Here is a 21,979-nt window from a genome sequence, read left to right as displayed (position 1 = left end):
ACCAATAAAAGGGTGTTAGCATGTGGACGTAATGTGCTGTTCCAGTCTCTTCTGTACCTAAGGTCAATCACCATTCCCTTTGGATCCCTAGGTAATTCGGTGCTCTCCGATACACACGATCGAACAGCGGAGGAGTGGTACTCAAGCGTCAACTTTAGGTTACAATATCTCCGGATGTAATTAACATTTTACAATGCAACAAACGGCACTGATTACGTATTTGTTTATATGTTCAGATGTGCTAACAAAACTAACGGGGTTCCATTTAAAAAACGTAGGTTTGTGTTAAAAGACATACTTCCGTGCATTTTTTTATGGTTTGTATTAACCAATTACACTAGCCTCACGTTCGGTCTGTGGAATCGATTCGTCAGTATTTGATGTGGTTTACGAAATATATCTAGCTGTAACGTTAGGTGACTCACCCTGTATATGTGTGTGTGTGTAGCATGTCATCTTCGTGGTGCAGCAATTTTAATGGCCAGTATTGTATATATATATATATATATATATATATATATATATATATATATATATATATATATATTGCTACACCACGAGGATGACATGCTACAGACGCGAAATTTAATCCACAGGAAGAAGATGCTGTGATATGCAAATGATTAGCTTTTCAGAGCATTCACACAAGGTTGGTGCCGGTGGTGACACCTACAACGTGCTGACATGAGGAAAGTTTCTAACCGATATGTTATACACAAGCAGCAGTTGACCGTTATTGCCTCGTGTAACGTTGTTGTGATGCCTCGTGTAAGGAAGAGAAATGCGTACCATCACGTTTCCGACTTTGATAAAGGTCGAATTGTAGCCTATCGCGATTATGGTTTATCGTATCACGACATTGCTGCTCGCGTTGGTCGAGATCCAATGACTGTTAGCAGAATGGGTTCAGGAGGGTAATACGGAACGCCGTGTTGGATCCCAACGGCCTCGTATCACTAGCAGTCGAGAGGACAGGCATCTTATTCGCATAGCTGTAACGGACTGTTCAGCCACGTCTCGATCACTGAGTCAACAGATGGGGACGTTTGCAAGACAACAACCATCTCCACGAACAGTTCGACGACGTTTGCAGCAGCATGGACTATCGCCTCGGAGACCATGGCTGCGGTTACCCTTGACGCTGCATCACAGACAGGGGATGCCGGGATCGTTCCTTTGAAAGGGCACGGCCGACTTCCTTCCCCATCCTTCCCTAACCCTATGAGACCGATAACCTCGCTGTTTGGTCTCTTCCCCCAAACAACCAACCAACCAACCAACCACAGACAGGGGCGCATGCGATGGTGTACTCGACGAAACTGGATGCACGAATGGCAAAACGTCATTTTTTCGGATGAATCCAGGTTCTGTGTACAGTATCATGATGGTCGCATCTGTGTTTGGCGACATCACGGTGAACGCACATTGGAAGCGTGTATTCGTCTTCGCCATACTGGCGTATCACCCGGCGTCATGGTATGGGGTGCCATTGGTTACACGTCTCGGTCACCTCTCGTTCGCATTGACGGCACTTTGAACAGTGGACGTTACATTTCAGATGTGTTACGACCCGTGGCTCTACCCTTCATTCGATCCCTGCGAAACCCTACATTTCAGCAAGATAATGCACGACCGCATGTTGCAGGTCCTGTACGGGCGTTTCTGGATACCGAAAATGTTCGACTGCTGCCCTGGCCAGCACATTCTCCAGATCCCTCACCAATTGAAAACGTCTGGTCAATGGTGGCCGAACAACTGGCTCGTCACAATACGCCAGTCACTACTCTTGATGAACTGTTGTATCGTGTTGAAGCCCCATGGGCAGCTGTACCTGTACACGCCATCCAAGCTCCGTTCAATACCCAGGCGTATCAAGGCCGTTATTGCGGTCAGAGGTGGTTTTTCTGGGTACAGATTTCTCAGGACCTATGCACCCAAATTGGGTGAAAATGTAATTACATGTCAGTTCTAGTATAATGTATTTTTCCAATGAATACCCGTTTATCATCTGTATTTCTTCTTAGTGTAGCAATTTTAATGGCTAGTAGTGTATATAAATACATATTTTATGCGTCGAATGGAAAGAGAAGACTGTGATAGAGTCTGCTCCTGAGTTCGTCGCTTGCCGTCAAGTCAGAGGCGTTTCCCCGCATACCACCAACTCTACGGCGCTGGCACTGGTGATCTTTCGGTAATTCCACTTAGTTGAATGACTTGATGCTCGTGCACTTGATTACTTGTTTAAACTGGTCCTCGTGTTGCCTGATGTGGGATCTACGCAGTCTCGAACAAAAGCACAGTCCACTGTAAAGCAGCTGGCGAGGAACCGTTCATACGTAGAATTATTTCAAACATCTCAGTTGAGGTTCTAGTTGAGTGGCTTCAGTACTGCTGAGTTGCTGTCTTTGTAGAACTTGAATGATAGTGATGCCGTCCTCTAATGTGTTCTTCATAAAAGTTTTTGCTGGTCGTCACGCGAAAGTTTCTTGTTGCTCTTACTGTAGAAGGTCTATGTATCAAATCTGTGTAGCGGCGCTGAAATGACAACACGTCACGCGTTTAACGAGCGTCAGTTTCCCAAACGCAGCATAAACTGAACAAGTCCTCTTCTCTATTTCTACTCCGCACATACCGATCTACCTAAATACGGATGACAATCTATCTATTCCTGCGCTGTATCTGAGATGGATATTGTGAGGTTCCTCCTTGTTACTCACTTTGTTGATAATTACTTCTCTCCTTGTCGATAGTGGATTGTTTAATCATTAATTCTACTTGATGATCCGCTGGGTGAAATTCATTACGCACAATGGATTGCGATGGCACTATTACGTTATTATACAGGGTGGTCCATTGATCGACGTTATTTTACAGGGTGGTCCATTGATCGTGACCGGGCCAAATATCTCACGAAATAAGCGTCAAACGAAAAAACTACAAGGAACGAAACTTGTCTAGCTTGATGGGGGAAACCAGATGGCGCTATGGTTGGCCCGCTAGATGGCGCTGCCATAGATCAAACGGATCTCAGCTGCGTTTTTTTAAATAGGAACCCCCATTTTTTATTAAATATTCGTGTAGTACGTAAATAAATATGAATGTTTTAGTTGGACCACATTTTTCGCTTTGTGATACATGGCGCTGTAATAGTCACAGACGTATAAGTACGTTGTACCATGTAACATTCCGCCAGTGCGGACGGTATTTGCTTCGTGATACATTGTGTTAAAATGGACAGTCTACCAATCGCGGAAAAGGTCGATATCGTGTTGATGTATGGCTATTGTGATCAAAATGCCCAACGGGCGTGTGCTATGTATGTTGCCCGCTATCCTGGACGACATCACCAAGCGTCCGGACCGTTCGCCTGATAGTTAGGTTATTTAAGGAAACAGGAATTGTTCAGCCACATGTGAAACGTCAACCACTACCTGCAACAAAAGTATGATGCCCGAGTAGGTGTTTTAGCTGCTGTCGCGGCTAATCCACACATCAGTGGCAGACAAATTACGTGAGAATTGGGAATCACAGAAACGTCGGTGTTGAGAACGCTACATCAACATCGATTGCACCCGTACCATATTTCTATGCACCAGGAATTGCATGGCGACGGCTTTGAACGTCGTGTTCTGCCACTGGGAACAAGAGAAATTACGGGACGATGACAGATTTTTTTGCACGCGTTCAATTTAGCGACGAAGCGTCATTCACCAACAGCGGTAACGTAAACCCCCATAATATGCACTATTGGGCAACGGAAAATACACGATGGCTGCGACAAGTGGAACATCAGCAACCTTGGCGGGTTAATGTATGGTGCGGCATTATGGGAGGAAAGGTAATTGGCCCCCATTTTATCGATGGCAATCTAAATTGTGCAGTGTATGCTAATTTCCTACGTAATGTTCTACCGATGTTACTATAAGATGTCTCACTGTATGACAGAATGGCGATGTACTTCCAACATGATGGATGTCAGGCACATAGCTCGCGTGCGGTTGAAGCGGTATTGAATAGCATATTTCATGACAGGTGGGTTGCTCGTCGAAGCACCATACCATGGCCCGCACGTTCACCGGGTCTGACGTCCCCGGATTTCTTTCTGTGGGAAAAGTTGAAGGATATTTGCTATCGTGATCCACCGACAACGCCTGAAACATGCGCCAGCGCATTGTAACTGCATGTGCGAACATTACGGAAGGCGAACTACTCGCTGTTGAGAGGAATGTCGTTACACGTATTGCCAAATGCACTGAGGTTGACGGACATCATTTTGAGCGTTTATTGCATTAATGTGGTATTTACAGGTAATCACGCTGTAACAGGATGCGTTCTCAGAAAGGTACATGTATTACACTGGAACAACCGAAATAAAATGTTCAAACGTACCTACGTTCTGTATTTTAATTTAAAAAACCTACCTGTTACCAACTGTTCGTCTAAAATTGTGAGCCATATGTTTGTGACTATTACAGTGCCATCTATCACAAAGCGAAAAAAGTGGTCCAACTAAAACATTCATATTCCCCCTTCAAGCTAGACCAGTTTCGTTCTCTGTAGTTTTTTCGTTTGACGCTTATTTCGTGAGATATTTGGCCCAGTCACGATCAATGGACCACCCTGTATAGTTCGTCGAAAGGTACTACTGAATTACTGAAACGAAATAAGCCACAGAATTGTCACTGTTGCATGGAATTCCCTATATGTGAATTACTGTTCAGTATCCTCTCATCGCGCGACCATAAATTTAGTTCAGTACTGGCCTTTCTTTCGTGCACTTTGATTTTTTTAAACTAGTATTCCCGGTCGACCACAACATCTGAAGACTAAATTAACTACTGTGGCGCTGGTGCGCGCTCAGAAATAAACAACCGTAACATTCATGCTATACCGCTTGTTGTCGGATCTCACAGAGGTTGTATTTGTCCTCGATATCGAGCGAGAAGCGTATGGGAAGATACTGAGAAACAAAATCTCTATAAAGAGAAATTTTTTTATATATATCATCATAAAGCTGGTAAAATCTCTGTTGGTCTGCAACAATTGCTGAGAATATGTCATGAGTTGGCAGATTTTAGAATTGAAAATGTTGTATACCACTTGGATATGATTTTAAAATTTGTTATGTGCCTAGTTAGTGGCGTGAAAGGAAGTGGGCCTCATTCAAGGCACAATATTAGCTTAATCGGAACATAACATGTGGTACACTCCATTTTAAATTCCAAAATGTGCCAGACGGTGACATAATGTCGAATCTACTTGCAGCATAATAAGTATATTAGCAGCTCCGTCGTTGTAGACATAAAAATGTCTTTTGTGACAGTTGTAGGGCATCACCTTAAGATAATATTTCTTCCGGAATTTCCACCCAAACAAAAAAGGCTTATTCATCCTCTTGCATAATTTTTACTCTCTGCTTCATGTTACAACTAGGTCACTCTGTTTCTCGTAAGTGTTTTGCTCATTATTATTTATATTGCCATGGCCCCACGAAGAAAACCTCTGTAACATATGGTAATAAGTCATTCACTATTTACTTATATAATAAATATTTGATACTATTTGCTTATCGTTTGCGTAATATTTTGTTCCACATTACATGTACACTGTCAATGAACAAACTTTTGCATGACGTTTTGCTCCACATTACATGTATACTGTCAACTTACAAACACATATCCAGCTCGCAATGTTCACTTACATCCATTATCTACGTTTACTCTATAATGCAATGCATCAGGGATCGCGAAGTGGTAAAGCGTGATAGCTAGCATATTCATATTCCTTGTACTTACCTTTAGTGTTTACTTTCGGCGAATAAGTGTGAAACCAAATGCATCTACATACAATGTTTGTATGCGTATAACTACAAAATATACATAATCAGAACGAATTTAATGTAAGTATCCTAAAACACTGCAACCTCTTCGTTTAATAAACTTATCAGTAACTAAATTTCTGTTATTTCCGTCAGAACCAGGACCTATTTCCAACATGGTCCAGATAATGTCCCTATAATAACTCCACTTGATGATGAGCTGGGAGTAACTTGAAAATTAGTTAATGGTACAGAAAATAAATCATATCAAAATTTAAAAAAGAAAAAAAAAACGTGAGTGGTTGCATATTATATCCAAATATATCGCTAAGCTAAATCACAGCTGCAGTTCAGCATCCACAGTGGGAATTACCCAAAGATGCTTTTATTATCTCTATAGAAAATTATTGTGCAATAAGGTGAACAAGACGGTATAAATTGCTTGAATCCCATGATGTTCCTCTGAAAAATATTTGATTGCATGACGACTGTTGAACGCTAAACTACTGAGATCTCTCGATAACGTTTGTCGGAATCATATACGTACTGCCTCGCTTTTTTTGACGTCATTAATCATCCGTAGTTGATGCTGCAACCGCTCTGATAGGCATAGAACTTTAATAATGCAGGTACGCAGTGGCTAAGAAAAAGCTGCACTGTCCTACATTTATAAGGGCAGAAGAGTACTTGTAACAGCAGCAAAATAAAAACACTTAACTACAAAGCAATATAACAGGTTCGCGTTTCCTTTAAAACAACAGCAAAGTTTTAGTACGTTACGCTGCAACGTAGAATATTAACAATTAATAGATGTGAACATATTTTAATATGTGCAAGCAATACACTGCAAATGTAATTGTGTCCACAGTGCTTACGTTCGGGAACAGAATTAATGGAACAGTAAAACATACGGTGAATAATATTATGATCTACATCTACATTTATACTCCGCAAGCCACTCAACGGTGTGTGGCGGAGAGCACTTTACGTGCCACTGTCATTACCTCCCTTTCCTGTTCCAGTCGCGTATGGTTCGCGGGAATAACGACTGATTATGTATTCCACGACAAGAAATATGTGTTTCTCCAACATACGCGAAATAATTGGTCAACATTACTTGCATTAGTTCCAGGCGCTACGATAACTGTATTGTATTACATTTACGAAACCCTGCTAGAGTTTCCTGTAATTCAGTAGTACTGAGTGAATGAAGATCGGCTCCCAAGGCATGAAATAGCAATATTTTGCATGTGGTAGTTATCACATGAAAAAAAATGTTCTGATTATGTCCAGTAACGGCAGACTACATGAAAAGTTTGACAAACTTACCTCAGTCCCAGAAGAAGCCTGCAGTGCGACAGTTGAAGTATACCTGTAAAACAAAAAGTACCCAATTAATTAATCTGAAACGGATGTGTGTAGCACAATAGTGTAGATGATATTCGTATTCATGAATCTGTTATTGTAAGACCACTATGCGATCAGTTATTTAATCCACAATTCATTTTTATTTTATCTATGAAAGCTGCATCTAAGTTGAAATAATGATGCTTAGCATGATCACTCCGTCTTCAGGCCACGAGTGGCCTACCGGGACCATCCGACCGCCGTGTCATCCTCATTGGAGGATAAATAATGATGCTTAAATACATAAAATAATATTTCCTTGTCAATTTTCTGGCATGAGATTCGAACTGTTTCAAAGGATGCAACAAAAATGTCAGAAGAATGTTGAGTACGTTGATTGTCATTGCATAGGTCGGGTCTTGTTACACACTCTAACGTGTTCTCTGTATACCACTGTAAACTACATAATCCCCGATCCGCCCTTCTGTCACAGCATCTCTTGAACTAGTAATATTTGCAAGTGGTAGATGCCAATACAATGTATGTTACTAACAAGAGGTGATATAATGTAGGTGATGAAGACTGATGACTTGTTGCACAAGGTAAACAGTGGAAAGGGAAAAAACTTGTTATTCGATTGTCATGTTTTATCAAGGACGGGTTGAATAGTATAGTCTTGTAACGGTTAATTAATTAACAAACAACAACAGCACATTTTCTACTGTAAACACGTTCAACTCTCTCACGGCAATTTCAGTTATAAAACCTCGTTTGGTATAATGGTAACTCTACTTATTGTCACCCAATGATGACAAATATTACGGTACTGCTTAAGCAATAAATCATTCATGATCTTCCACTGTCGGATTTTGGACCTACTGTATGAGAATAAAATGTCCAAATGCAGACTAATGCGTCACTTATCGGTTCTGTTCGACGGTTCCAAGACTTGAACATATAGGAGGATTTAATTTAATGAATTCAGTTTAACGAAATGCATTGAAAAACTTTACGCTGCTAAATACGTAGGGCTGTCAAATACATAGGACAGAACCACGAAAGTTTTTAAAGAAAATGCCTTAAAAATAGTCAAATAGCAAATTAAGTTACAAGCTACTCGAACAAATACCAGTTATTTATAGTCTAATGTTCACAACCTGAACTTGACACATGCACTACATCAGTAAGCCGTATGACCTCTTATTTGTTTTTTATAATATTGACATTATTGGCTAAAGTTCCTTCCACAAAGTTCATCGAATTACGATACTGGTTCACCGTTCACAACTATTCTTGCTGGTTCCATTATTAATGATCATTGTTGGTTACACCTCGACGGCAGCAGCTAAGAACCATGTACTCTTACGTGCATCATAAATGAATTCGGTTAATTAACATTTATATTGCTAAGTAATATTAGATACTATCAATGCCTTTAGTATTACTTCCTTATTTATCTCTTTATTAGCCGATTCGTTTTGATGGTAACATTGCACTGCTGGTTTATCGTGCAATAAACTCCTACAACGAATGGAACTACTTGATCTATGAGCTCTAAAAAAAGGCTCCAAAATTAATACTGTATACATTAACGACAACAACAACCATAGGCATCGGCAAGATGGAGGTAGAGGAGTTGGTGAATCACTTCGCCCACCACCACCACCACCACCAAGCACTCCGTCTTCAGGCCATAAGTGGCCCATCGGGACCATCCGACCGCCGTGTCATCCTCAGTTAGGATGCGGATAGGAGGGGCGTGTGGTCAGCACACCGCTCTCCCGGTCGTTATGATGGTTTTCTTTGACCGGAGCCGCTACTATTCGGTCGAGTAACTCCTCAGTTGGCATCACGAGGCTGAGTGCACCCCGAAAATGGCAACAGCACATGGCGGCTGGATGGTCACCCATCCAAGTGCCGGCCACGCCCGACAGCGCTTAACTTCGGTGATCTCACGGGGTGTATCCACTGCGGCAAGGCCGTTGCCTACCACCACCAAGGCGCCCCCGGAATCTGTAGTACAAAACTTTTCTTCGTTACAGAGCTCTCATACACCACCGATGACCAATAATTTTGTGGGATATAATGAGTATTTTTGTTTGAGTAAACTATAAAAATTTATTTAGCCGTGGTGGTCTAGCGCGTAGGTCCTAGGTCCAGTCCCTGGTACGAGAGGAATACGTGGGATCTTTAGCGGTGTAAAAGGCGAGGGATCCGTCACTCCTCTCCCTCCTAGTGTCACAGTGAATAGAAAGTCAGCTCTCTGGCAGCGGTCACACCGATATCCCAGCCACCGGCTTGCGCTACGTTTTTTGTAAAATTTAGTTCTTGTAGTATGACACTTGAAACTGGCAAACACATTTGTATCAGAAATGCCAGTATTGGACTCTTGCAGCTTGGCAAGTGTTGCTGCAGTCTTCATATGCGCTGAAGGGCCGAAGAAACTGGTATAGGCACGCATATTCATATACAGAGATATGTAAACAGGCAGATTACGACGCTGCAGTCGGCAACGCCTATATAAGACACCAAGTGTCTGGCGCAGTTGTTAGATCGGTTACTGCTTCTGCAATCGCAGGTTATCAAGGTTTAAGTGAGTTTGAACGTGGTGTTACAGTCGAAGCACGAGCGATGTGTGCGGCTGGTCCCGGCGGAGGTTCGAGTCCTCCCTCGGGCATTTGTGTGTGTGTTTGTCCTTAGGATAATTTAGGTTAAGTAGTGTGTAAGCTTAGGGACTGATGACCATAGCAGTTAAGTCTCATAATATTTCACACGCATTTGAACATTTGAACGAGCGATGGCATACAACATCTCCGAGGTAGCGATGAAGTGAGAATTTTCCCATACGACCATTTCTCGAATGTACCGTGAATATCAGGAAACCGGTAAAACATGAGATCTTCGACATTGCTGCGGCCGGAGAAAGATCCCGCAAGAACGGGACTAACGACGACTGAAGAGAATCTCTCAACGTGACACAGGTGCAAACCTTCCGCAAATTGCTTCAGATTTCAGTGCTGGGGCATCGAAAAGTGCCAACATGCGAACAATTCAACGAAACATCATTGATATGGGCTTTCGAAGCCGAAGGCCCACTCGTGTTCCCTTGATGACTGCACGACACAAAGCTTTACGGCTCGCCTGAGCCTTTCAACACCGACATTGGACTGTTAATGATTGGAAACATGTTGCGTGGTCGGACGAGTCTTGTTTCAAATTGTATCGAGCGGATGGACGTGTACGGGTATGGAGACAACCTCATGAATTCATGGATCCTGCATGTCAGCAGGGAACTGTTCAAGCTGTTGGAGGTTCTGTAATTGTGTGGGGCGTGTGCAGTTGGAGTGATATGGGACCCCTGATATGTCGAGATACGATTCTGACAGGTGACACGTACGTAAGCATCCAGTCTGATCACCTGCATCTATTCATGTCATTTGTGCTGTTCCAGCAAGACCATCCGACATCCCACACGGCCAGAATAGCTATATAGTGTCTCCAGGAACACTCTTCTGAGTTTAAACACGTCCGCTGGCCACTGAACTCTCCAGACACGAAGATTATTGACCATATATGGGAAGCCTTGTAACGTGTTGTTCAGATGATTTATTGGGAGCCCTGCAGGATTCAGCACTACTTCAGACATTAGTCGAGTCCATGCCATGTCGTGTTGCGGCACTTCTGCGTTCTCGATGGGGTCCTACATGATATTAGGCAGTTGTGCCAGTTTCTTTGGCTCTTCAGTGTGTATCTGTTTACATGTCCCATAGTTCTGTCCGTAGATGTACGGTATCATAGTATGAAAATTACGTTCTCACATTTGTCCATTTCTACATTCGTGTAGGACACAAAGAAATCGACTACCTTTACATACGAACACCGAATATCGAACTCAGGAGAAAGCATGTGTTAGTGTTTCACATCTCAGCACTGCAGCGCTGTCAACGTGAGAAACAGGAAGGTAGACGGACAGACAGATGGAGTCAGGAAGGTGGGGTGAGAGGGGCAGAATTTACAGACAAGGGTAGAAGTAAATGTAGCCTGGACATACGAACGTTCTCCACTCTAGGCCTCCAACATCGGCAACACCACGCACTCGCCTCACCAACCAGATGCGACAGCCTATACCAGTATTGTAAGGCCACATGGCAGTACTGCCGTAAATGGAAGCCACATTGCAGAAATGTTGGGAGCAGCTCTATTGCTGTCACATACAGCCATAAACACGGCACACTTTAAGAGCATGCTGACTGTGTTTTATTTCACAAGTGAAACATATGGGAAAAGGATAAATTTTGCGTGTTGTACCACTGCAAGTCAAGACACAGTGGCACCTCAGACATCGAGAGCTTCCCTTAAACAATAGTATTATTTAATCAGCAATAATCAAAGGAAGGTAATTATATAGTTTGAATGTTAATACACAAATTCACTTATATTCATTAACACTGTATGGTAGAATTTCACATACTTAATTATGTCGGAATGAGCAAGGTGATCTATCAGCTACATCCTCAAGAACGCGCAAGTAAAGTTTTAGTTTGGTGGCATTAGCCGGTAACTGTTTAATCAAAATCAGCAAGATGGCGGCTAGTAAGAAGCAGCCATAGTATAGTTTGAACGTGACTATTTTGTTAAGATCCGCCCCCACCACGCACGGTTGCTGCCATCACAGTTCGATTTAATGGTTTCTTCTGCGTCAAGGGCATGGCTGTAGCCACTGACACCATCGTCGCTAGAGGGTTGTTACCATCTTCCGTTTCCTGGAAACCGAGCTAACAAAAATACGAGCGCTCTTCGCCTCACTCTATCTACCTGCACCACGGATCAGGTCTTGGTGGAAACGAGTCGTCCAGTATAGGAAAACGTGATAGATAATTAGTCCAACAGTCATTAACAGTCTGTTAACGACTCCCATGAATCATTATGCAGAACCTTTGTTGTACAGTGTACGGTGGTGTATTCAGACAGTGACTTCCTTTCTGTACAAAAGTCATTCTTCACTGAAGAATGCCACTGTCTTTTTTTCTTCACATGCCTACCTACTTACTATGTTTTTTTGGTCTAGTTTCCAACACAGACTGGTGCGCATGTATTTTAGGAAATGTCGTCGAATAGAAGAAGTCAAGCATTACTCTGTGCATTGAGCCGTGTTTTAAGGAACATTAAATTCACAAATTACGTCGTGATGTTATTAGTAATTCACGGCCGCCGTAGCTGCAGCAACGCCAGATGCTGCAGTGTACTCTCCAGCTCGCAGTCAAGCCAAATAAAGTTCCTGTGTCGGTAGTTCAGTTCCCCATCCTTGCTACGTATTTCCAACAATTTATTAATACTTCGTACGGCCTGAGGTAATAGTCTTACAAAGTGTTAATGTGTTATTCATGTCAGCAGCAGGCTATAATCAGAAACAATGATTGTTGTGCTCACTGCCTTGCTTCCGGTGGGTTTTTTTTAATTTCTAATTAAAATTTCTGTTAACGACTCCTATGAATCATTATGCAGAACCTTTGTTGTACAGTGTGCCGTGGTGTATTCTGACAGTGACTCCCTTTCTGTACAAAAGTCATTCTTCACTGAACTACGCCACTGTCTTTTTTTCTCCACGTGCCTAGCTACTTACTATGTTACCCTGTTAAAGCATCTATCCTGATACTCACTTATTTTCTGCTGTGCAAATATTCCAGCCTCGGTCGTGAACGGGAACAAAATCCTTACAGCTGTAAGAAAGTGGTGGATTCGTTTGTCAACAATTTTACCAAAAATCCACAGCCGACAGCCAATCTAGAACACACGTAATAATAGCCTCAATCACTTATGCAATGGCAATTGAACAATAATATTGATATATATGACCTGTACCAAACGCCCCTACCGTGAGTAACCACGGTTTTGCGCTGGACATTGAACTTTTATCTTGTAGATAAGACGGAAAAAAGACCCAGATGCTTTTGAATGAGTAAGCAGTGTCTAATCAAAAGTATCTAGACACTCCTATATAACTAGGAATTGACCACCAGACATCGCTACAGGCGGACTTGAGGTCGGGAGTATTACTGTGTCGGTACGTAATCTGTAACAGCAAAACGGGTCGGTCTGGACAGCTCATTAACTCCGAACTTGTAATAGTACGTCACCAGACTAATAGATCCATCAGGGACATTTCAACCCTTCTAAAGCTGCACAATTCGGCTGTTGGAGATTTGATTCTGAAGTGGAATGTAAACCGAGATCAGGCAGATCACGTCACCAACGGAGAGGGACCGCAGAGCATTTTGAAGGGCGGCTGTAAAAAATCGGTTGAAATTATCGGAAAGAACCATATGTGAGTTCTAAATTGCTACCAGCAGTCCAGCTATCGTAATGACTGAATGACTGATCGTTGTGAATTAAAAAGAATAGGGTGCAACGGTCGAGCATCTCTTCATTCTGCTGTGTGGTCAATGCTCAGAGATACTTGAGGTGGTGTGAAGAGGGACGTCCATGGACAGTGGATGACTCGAGTGATTTGGAATGATGACGCACGCTCTGCCCTGTGGCAATTCGATGGAAGAGCCTAGAGAACTTTATCTGCCGTGGTGTGCATTGCCAACGGTGAAGCAGAGTGGAGGTGTTGCTACGCTATGGTGCGTTTTCCACGGTTAGTGTCTGGTCCCTTTATTGCGCTTAAGAAAACGCTAAATGCAGAAGGATGGAACACATTTTACAGCACTGTAACGACGTACAGTAGACAAACAGATCGGAGACGAGTCCCGACCTGAACTCAATGCAAAACCTTCGGGATGAGATGGAACGTAGACTTCGCTCCAACCCCAGTGCCCAAAATCATTACTGGTTTTGGCTTCGAATCTTGAGGAATAATGGGATGCCATTCCTCCAAGACATTCTGACACCTCTTTGAAACTATTCCTACCAGTGTAGCAATCAAAAGGCATAGGGTGGACGCACCCGATATTAATGTCCGTCAGCCCCTGACCTACGATATTTCCGAACGGGGCGAAAACTTGATAGATGAGACCGACAACCCGAGCGTTTGATAGAACATAGGACGTCAAAAATTTAACAAAAACGATTCTTCCAAAATATGTTCATTTTGCAGCGCACACATTTTCGAAGAGTTTGATGTACTTAAAACATGTATGTTCGAGGAAATGTAAGACATGTTATTTGGTCTTAAGTGTGTCGAAGTGCAGTGCCACGTCTCTTCACACAGCACTCTTCCACCGCACGTCACCGTATTTCGCTCTGTGGAATTCAAACGTCTATACTTTGTAGTGGAAGCCATCAAACTGTATTCGCGGCAGTGGAAATTAAAATGTCCTGTGGTGCCTCTCCTGCTCCCAGTCGGCCGGTTTGACATCCTAAGCCCATCTTTTTTTTAAAAAAAAAGGTCACAATTAATATTTGTTTGGATTTTTTGTGACCGGAAGAATAAGAACTGCTCAGAAAATTTGCATTCTTTATTGCTTATTAGCTAATAACTTTCTCTTTGTGTGACATAAAATTAAATATAGGAAACAAAAAACCAGTAAAGACAAGAGACAAGCAAGACAATATATATTTCCTTATCCTTAAGTCCCAGCATTTTTTTCTCTCTGATTTTCGTACAGGTTTACACGGCGTGCATTCATTACTTTTTGCGAAATAATCTATTATCTCATTGAAGTTCGTCAGCTGTTTTGCTGTACGAAAAATCAAAATGCCGTTGTATAATACTGAAAAGGCTGTTAATACGAACAATACCCCAGACTGTAGTGGTTTCTCGATTTAGTTGCGTCTATTTTGTCACTGTCTGTTAGATAAAACTAAATAAATCTTTCCAGTATCGCAGCAACTGTAACACAGGTCAAATAAGCGAGACTGTTTTGCAAAAATGGTCGTTTTTATCTACCTCGTTTACATAAATAACACGACATAATATTAAACTTCCTGGCATATTAAAACTGTGTGCCGGACCGAGACTCGAACTCGGGACCTTAGGCTCTCGCGGGTAAGTGCTCTACCAACTGAGCCACCCAAGCACGACTCACGCCCCATACTCAAAGCTTTAATTCCGCCAGTACCTCGTCTCCTACCTTCCAAACTTCACAGAAGCTCTCCTGCGAAGGTAGACGGGGTACTGGCGGAATTAAAGCTGTAAGGACGGGGCGTGAGTCGTGCTTGGGTGGCTCAGTTGGTAGAGCACTTACCCGCGAGAGGCTAAGGTCCCGAGTTCGAGTCTTGGTCCGGCACACAGTTTTAATATGCCAGGAAGTTTAATATTATGTCGTGTTATTTATGTAAACGAGGTAGATAAAAACGACCATTTTTTCAAAACAGTCTCGCTAAAACTTCTTGGAAGATTGAAACTATATCAGCGCACACTCCGCGGCAGAGTGAAAATTTCATCCTACGACAGAATATAATACGCGAAGCACCAGTATCAAATATTAGATCTACTACAAGCAAAATATTTATATCAGGATGTTTCACATTCCATTCATATGCTCCAGTTTCTCAAGCATGAGTAAGGTATTTTTATATAAATTTGGAATCGTGATATTCTTCCATATAATTTGTGTGATGTCCCCGTTTCTTCTACTTGCTCATTCTAACGAACAATCTCATCACAAATTCTGTAACTATTCCTGCTACTGTCGAAAGTTATTCTCAGGTGAACATCGTTAACCTTGCCAGAACCACCGGTTCAGTTACCCGCGTTTATTCTCTGGTGTTATTAAGTGTTCGTACAACGTGTTCTCCGCTCTATTCCGAGAATAGAACTTAAAGCGGCTGCTAGCCGGGGACTGTACAACAGGTCCTTAGTAGTGCAAAGATGGCAAAAACTTGCTGTCAGAATTTCATTGTCACGGATACACGGAGACAATAATATGTTATCTTCCTTACTTGTTACTCCCGTTAATCGTTTATTTCCATTCTGGTAGTCTGAATCTATGGATTTCGCTAATAATCATAACAACGCTTAACATTCCCACATATACAACCAGTGACTGGCATTTGCCCTTTCGTGTGTATTCGACTCAGTTCGTATAGCCTCGTCCCTTTTTGTAGGCCGTAAAGTTCTTTTATTTCTAGATGCGACGGAGATTCCCATGGCAGAGACATAACGTACACTATGGTTCAAGTGGCTATGAGCACGATGGGACTCAACTTGTCAGGTCATCAGTCCCCTATAACTTAGAACCACTTAAACCTAACTAACCTAAGGACATCACACACATCCATACATCCATGCCTGAGGCAGGATTCGAACCTGCGACCGTAGCGTACACTATGCACACACTCAAAAACTAACTTAACATTCGTTCAGAAATCAATTTAGAGTGTCCAGAATGAGATTTTCACTCTGCAGCGGAGTGTGCGCTGATATGAAATTTCCTGGCAGATTAAAACTGTGAGCCCGACCGAGACTCGAACTCGGGGACCCTTGCCTTTCGCGGGCAAGTGCTCTACCAACTGAGCTACCGAAGCACGCCATGAAGTTTCAGATCAGCGCACACTCCGCTGCAGAGTGAAAATCTCATTCTGGAAACATCCCCCAGGCTGTGGCTAAGCCATGTCTCCGCAGTATCCTTTCTTTCAGGAGTGCTAGTTCTGCAAGGTTCGCAGAAGAGCTTCTGTAAAGTTTGGAAGGTAGGAGACGAGATACTGGCAGAAGTAAAGCTGTGAGTACCGGGCGTGAGTCGTGCTTCGGTAGCTCAGTTATTGTCTATAAGTGTCAGAACAAAAAAGGACCAGGACAGTGGAGAGGATCCACAAACACACGTGAAGACGTACCCGACACCAACGCGAGGTATGACGGGATTAGCGAGGTACGCGCCTAAAAGAGGAACGTAGAACGTTATTGTTTTGTACTGACAGAAGCAGGATATTTTATTTCATTTATTTTTTCACTATTATGTAAAAAAAAAGTCCACTTATTTACGTTTCCCAGAACAATTTTATTTTATAAAGTCATCATCTTATATATTTAAAGAAAAAGTGCTAGAAGCAGTTTATGTTTGTTATTGAAAAAAAAAAGTTGGTAGAGTACTTGCCTGCGGGAAAAAAAAAGTTGGTAGAGCACTTGCCCGCGAAAGGCAAAGGTCCCGAGTTCGAGTCTCGGTCGGAGAAAAAAAAAAAAAGTTGGTAGAGCACTTGCCTGCGAAAAAAAAAAAAGGGTTGGTAGAGCACTTGCCCGCGAAAGGCAAAGGTCCCGAGTTCGAGTCTCGGTCGGAAAAAAAAAAAAGTTGGTAGAGCACTTGCCCGCGAAAGGCAAGGGTCCCGAGTTCGAGTCTCGGCCGGGCTCACAGTTTTAATCTGCCAGGAAGTTTCAATTTAGAGTGTGTTCAAAAATGTTCAAAAACAAACTGGGATGCTTTTCAATATCATATGAATAATCGATAGACCAACGTGCGCTGGATGTAATACGCTTTGTGAAACAAGTTTACTTCCTTCGAGGATATGAATTTGGAGCCCCCTGAAACTGCTGCCCGGGGCAGATACCCCGCTTTGTTTTCCCCCCAGACCCGGATGTGATGTCCCTTAGTAGATGTTCGCATACTTTTGATCAGCTACAATGTTTTGGTTGACACCAGGACACGAGGCCAAATCGACGAGCAAGTTTCCCCGCACCTCGCAGTCGCCCGCGCCGGCCACGTGAGCCGCTGCGGTGGCCCGCTGAGTCACACGCGGTGGGCGCAGCGCACACATGTTGCCGCCTCGCGAATAGGTCGATGATTTATCGCGCGTATCGACAGGGCAGAAACAGGCGGCGGCGAGCGGGGAACAGATGCTGTCGGCTTGTAGCGCGACTCGGTCCCTCGGAAAACCCGTTCCCCGCTCCGGAGGACCATCCACAATCATTTACAGTCGCCGGCAGGGGCGGCGGCCCGGAATAAGACGCTACCGCTTACAGATGGCGGCGCCGATGCGTTCTGTTAACACGGCCGCCGATGCGTGTTGAACACTGCGCCGCGCCGCGCCGCGCTCTAACAAACGACTGTCGCCGCTGCGCGCGGCGCGGCGCTGCCCTGAGCCAGCTGTCGCCGAGGTCACCCGGCCGCAGCCTCACACCACTGTCGCCCGCGCGCTCGTTAACAGGCGGACGTCTGGGTGGGACCGAGCAAAGTGAATGTGTTTAGGCCATAATCAGCTCTGCAGCCGCGTACTATCTGTGATTAACGATCCGGAATCAGTTCGCCGCTGACGAGAGCTGCTCCGATCTCCCACTTAGAGAACGCACCACACATACGTCGAACTAGACAGTTTTGCTCAAACGGGAAGGCAAACAGTTGTAATTTTATTGCTCTCATCACCATTCAACCTACACCAATAGTCTTATTATCCAAATAAACGACCTAGTGAGGTGGCGCAGTGATGGACTTATTCGAGAAGAGGATGGTTCTAAGCCGCGTCCGGCCATCCTGAGTTATGCATGGGGATCATATCTACCTGTACCGCATCAAAACAGCCTGAAGATGTGTGGTGTGCGTACTGTAAGACCTTCAGTACACACACCATCCGATTATTTGACTTGTCGCTCTAACGAAGTAGGCGAGTGTCAGCAATATGTCTTGTGGTCTTATCGTGGCGTTTTTATCTTCTGCGTTTAGGTCAGACGATAGAAATGCCACTTGCACGCTTAGAGTAGCAGATTGACGGTGATCAACTTTAAACAGAACCTGATTAATTTTCACACACATTTATTAAAATAATAACAAGCATAAAACTTACTTAACTTGGTTCTGGATGCTATTTACAATTGACAATCTGAAGTTCCTTTGGTATTGGTACGTTAATCTTATTCTCACATATATCTCTGATACTTGACAAAAATGTCTATAAATTCATCTTCATGGCTATGTACAGGAATATGGTAATTTTATTGGGTGCAGACTGAAACTTGACTATAGACTGGTACAGACAAATGTATAACTCGTACAGACTGTTGCAGACAAATGCGGACTGGTACAGACTGGCTAATCGGAGGTCTGTACACTCGTTATAATACGTCGCGCGTTCATGTATCACTGCGCGAGTGTGATCCGCGAGGAGAAAACGTTCTACGTTAGCAGCAATCTCATTGGCTGCGTTACATATTGATATGCGGATCGGCGGAAGCAGAATTTGGTCCGTCTCTATGGCAGCGCCATTTCATAGTGCGGAGGCGGACGAGCGCTGCGCCTGCGCTGTTGTGCTTAGCGGGGCGCGCTCTAGTGGGAAAGTTGTGTACGCGCTGACTACGCGGAACTATGTACACAACAAGATGACGCAATGAAACGTCGAAACTGGTAGCGACAAAATAAAATTAAATCATAAGGATGGTTGTACGTGTTTTATTATTTCACGATAGTGGATGGACATACAAAATCCTGATTTAGGTTCTTCGTGGTTTTCCTAAATCGCTTCAGGCAAATGCCGGGATGGTCTCTTTGAAAGGGCTAGGCCGATTTCCTTTCCCCTTCCTTCCCTGATGCGAATTTGTACTCTGTCTCTAATGACCTCGTTGTCGATGTGATGTTAAACACAACTCTTCCAAAATACCCACAATTTCTTAATTATAAAACTAGTAGAAGCCAACCTCGGGGAAGATCAGTTTGGATTCCGTAGAAACACTGCAACACGTGAGGCAATACTGACCTTACGACTTATCTTGGAAGAAAGATTAAGGAAAGGCAAACCTACGTTTCTAGCATTTGTAGACTTAGAGAAAGCTTTTGACAATGTTGACTGGAATACTCTCTTTCAAATTCTAAAGGTGGCAGGGGTAAAATACAGGGAGCGAAAGGCTATTTACAATTTGTACAGGAACCAGATGGCAGTTATAAGAGTCCAGTATTGGAGGGCAGCGTGGAGGGTAAAAATCGTAGAGGGAGACCAAGAGATGAATACACTAAGCAGATTCAGAAGGATGTAGGTTGCAGTAGGTACTGGGAGATGAAGAAGCTTGCACAGGATAGAGTAGCATGGAGAGCTGTATCAAACCAGTCTCAGGACTGAAGACCACAACAACAACAAAATCATGTTTTCTGACCTTCCCACTCCCCCTCCCCCCCCCCTCCCCCCAAGCCAGCACACTATTCAATAGCCTCCCACTAATATCCTTCCTCATGCTGTTTTCGTGACGTAGCCGTTCTCTTGCTCCTGCTAAAAATCGTGTGGTAACTTTATCCGCATTCTCGGACCGAACGCACTGGGATGTACTAATCTGCCATCTTCAGCATACGAGGTGCGGCTAGAAAAAAACCGGACTGATGCTGGAAAAAACATTTATTTACAATTATTTACAATTTCATGTTATCTCCTTCAATGTACTCTCCTCCTCGGTCTCTACACCGCTCCATACGAATTTTCCACTGTTCATAGCAATGCTGCAGATCATTTTCGGTAAGTCCATACATTACTTCCGTCGCTTTTTCTTTTACTGCTTCAACAGTCTCAAATCTAGTTCCTTTCAAAGCTGACTTGACTTTAGGGAAAAGAAAAAAGTCACAGGGGGCCAAATCAGGTGAGTAGGGTGGATGATCTAAGATGGGAATGTTGTGTTTTGCCAAAAACGTCTTCACTGACAACGCACTGTGAGCTGGGGCATTGTCTTGGTGAAGGATCCATGACTTTTTTCTCCACAAATCTGCCTAACACTTTCCTTGTCAACTCCTGTTAACTCAGACACTGCTCTGATTGTTAAACGGCGATCTTGTCGAACAAGTTTACCAATTTTTTCAATGTTTGCATCAGTTTTTGCTGACAATGGTCTGCCAGAGCGAGTGTCATCACTGGTGTCTTCGCGCCCATCTTTAAATCGTTTAAACCACTCAAACACTTGTGTTCGCGATAAACAATCATCGCCGTACACTTGTTGTAACATTACAAACGTTTCACTTGCAGATTTTCCTAGTTTGAAACAAAATTTGATGTTAACACGCTGTTCTTTCTGTACACTCAACATTTTCCGACGCACAGACAAAACGTCAACTACTTAAAACAGACGCCACGGGCAGACTGAGTGCAGGAGGCAGATGAAACTCGAGCAGTAGGCGGAGCGAGAGTCACGTGACAGGCCACGCGACTTTCAGCCTTATTGCATCGTTTTATTGTTTCACCAGTACAAGTCCGGTTTTTTTCTAGCTACACCTCGTAGACTAGCGTCGACTTCAACTAGCTGTGAAATAACACTGAACTGCACCTTGACACCTCCTTCACAACTTAAAACAACGCATATATTGTAAATTCAAGCAGTAACTCGCAAAAGCTTCATTTGTGCGCATTATCGACTTCCAGATCATACAATATACCTAGGATTTATCTCAGTTGCTTATGTCACTGTGGGTACTACAGTTAGTGCATCTTCAATTGATGGAACTAATAACAAAAGGGAGAACTACACGGTGCATAACGAGTCAGATCTTTACTCTTGGAAATTCGAGACGCAAATAATCGAAAAGACTCGTCACTGATGATCAGACCATTTTTAAACCACGAAAGCCGACCTACCCAGTACGTGATAATCGATGGGAAATCATCGGGTAAAACAGAAGGTACATACGGAGTTTCCCAACGAAGTGTTACAGGCTGTTTTCCATCCCAAATCTACATGAACGATTTAGGATACAATCTGAGGAACCCTTTAGGCTGTTCACAGATGATGCTGTCATCTACCGTCTACTAAAGTCATCAGAAGATCAAAACCAATTGCAAAATGACTTAGACACAATGTCTGCATGATGGGAGAAGTGGCAATTGTCTTTCAGTAAGGAAAAAGGTGAGGTCATCCAAATAATAACGAAAGGAAATCAGTTAAATTTCTGTTACACGACAAATCACACAAATCTA

The 21,979-nt window shown here is 43.2% G+C and overlaps 1 long non-coding RNA gene across 1 annotated transcript in view; it reads right to left on the bottom strand.

Annotated features, from left to right (window-relative positions):
- Positions 1–21,979, bottom strand: part of LOC126203404 (uncharacterized) — a 1,362,544-nt gene that overhangs the window by 761,835 nt on the left and 578,730 nt on the right. Inside the window, exon 4 of the long non-coding RNA XR_007540262.1 lies at positions 7,148–7,190. This is a non-coding gene — a long non-coding RNA (uncharacterized LOC126203404). The remainder of the gene's footprint in view (positions 1–7,147; positions 7,191–21,979) is intronic.

Source organism: Schistocerca nitens, chromosome 9 (assembly GCF_023898315.1).
Source record: "Schistocerca nitens isolate TAMUIC-IGC-003100 chromosome 9, iqSchNite1.1, whole genome shotgun sequence".
NCBI lineage: Eukaryota > Metazoa > Arthropoda > Insecta > Orthoptera > Acrididae > Schistocerca > Schistocerca nitens.
The sequence above is the reverse complement of the archived record's forward strand: the minus strand, read 5'-3'. Positions and strand labels throughout refer to the sequence as shown.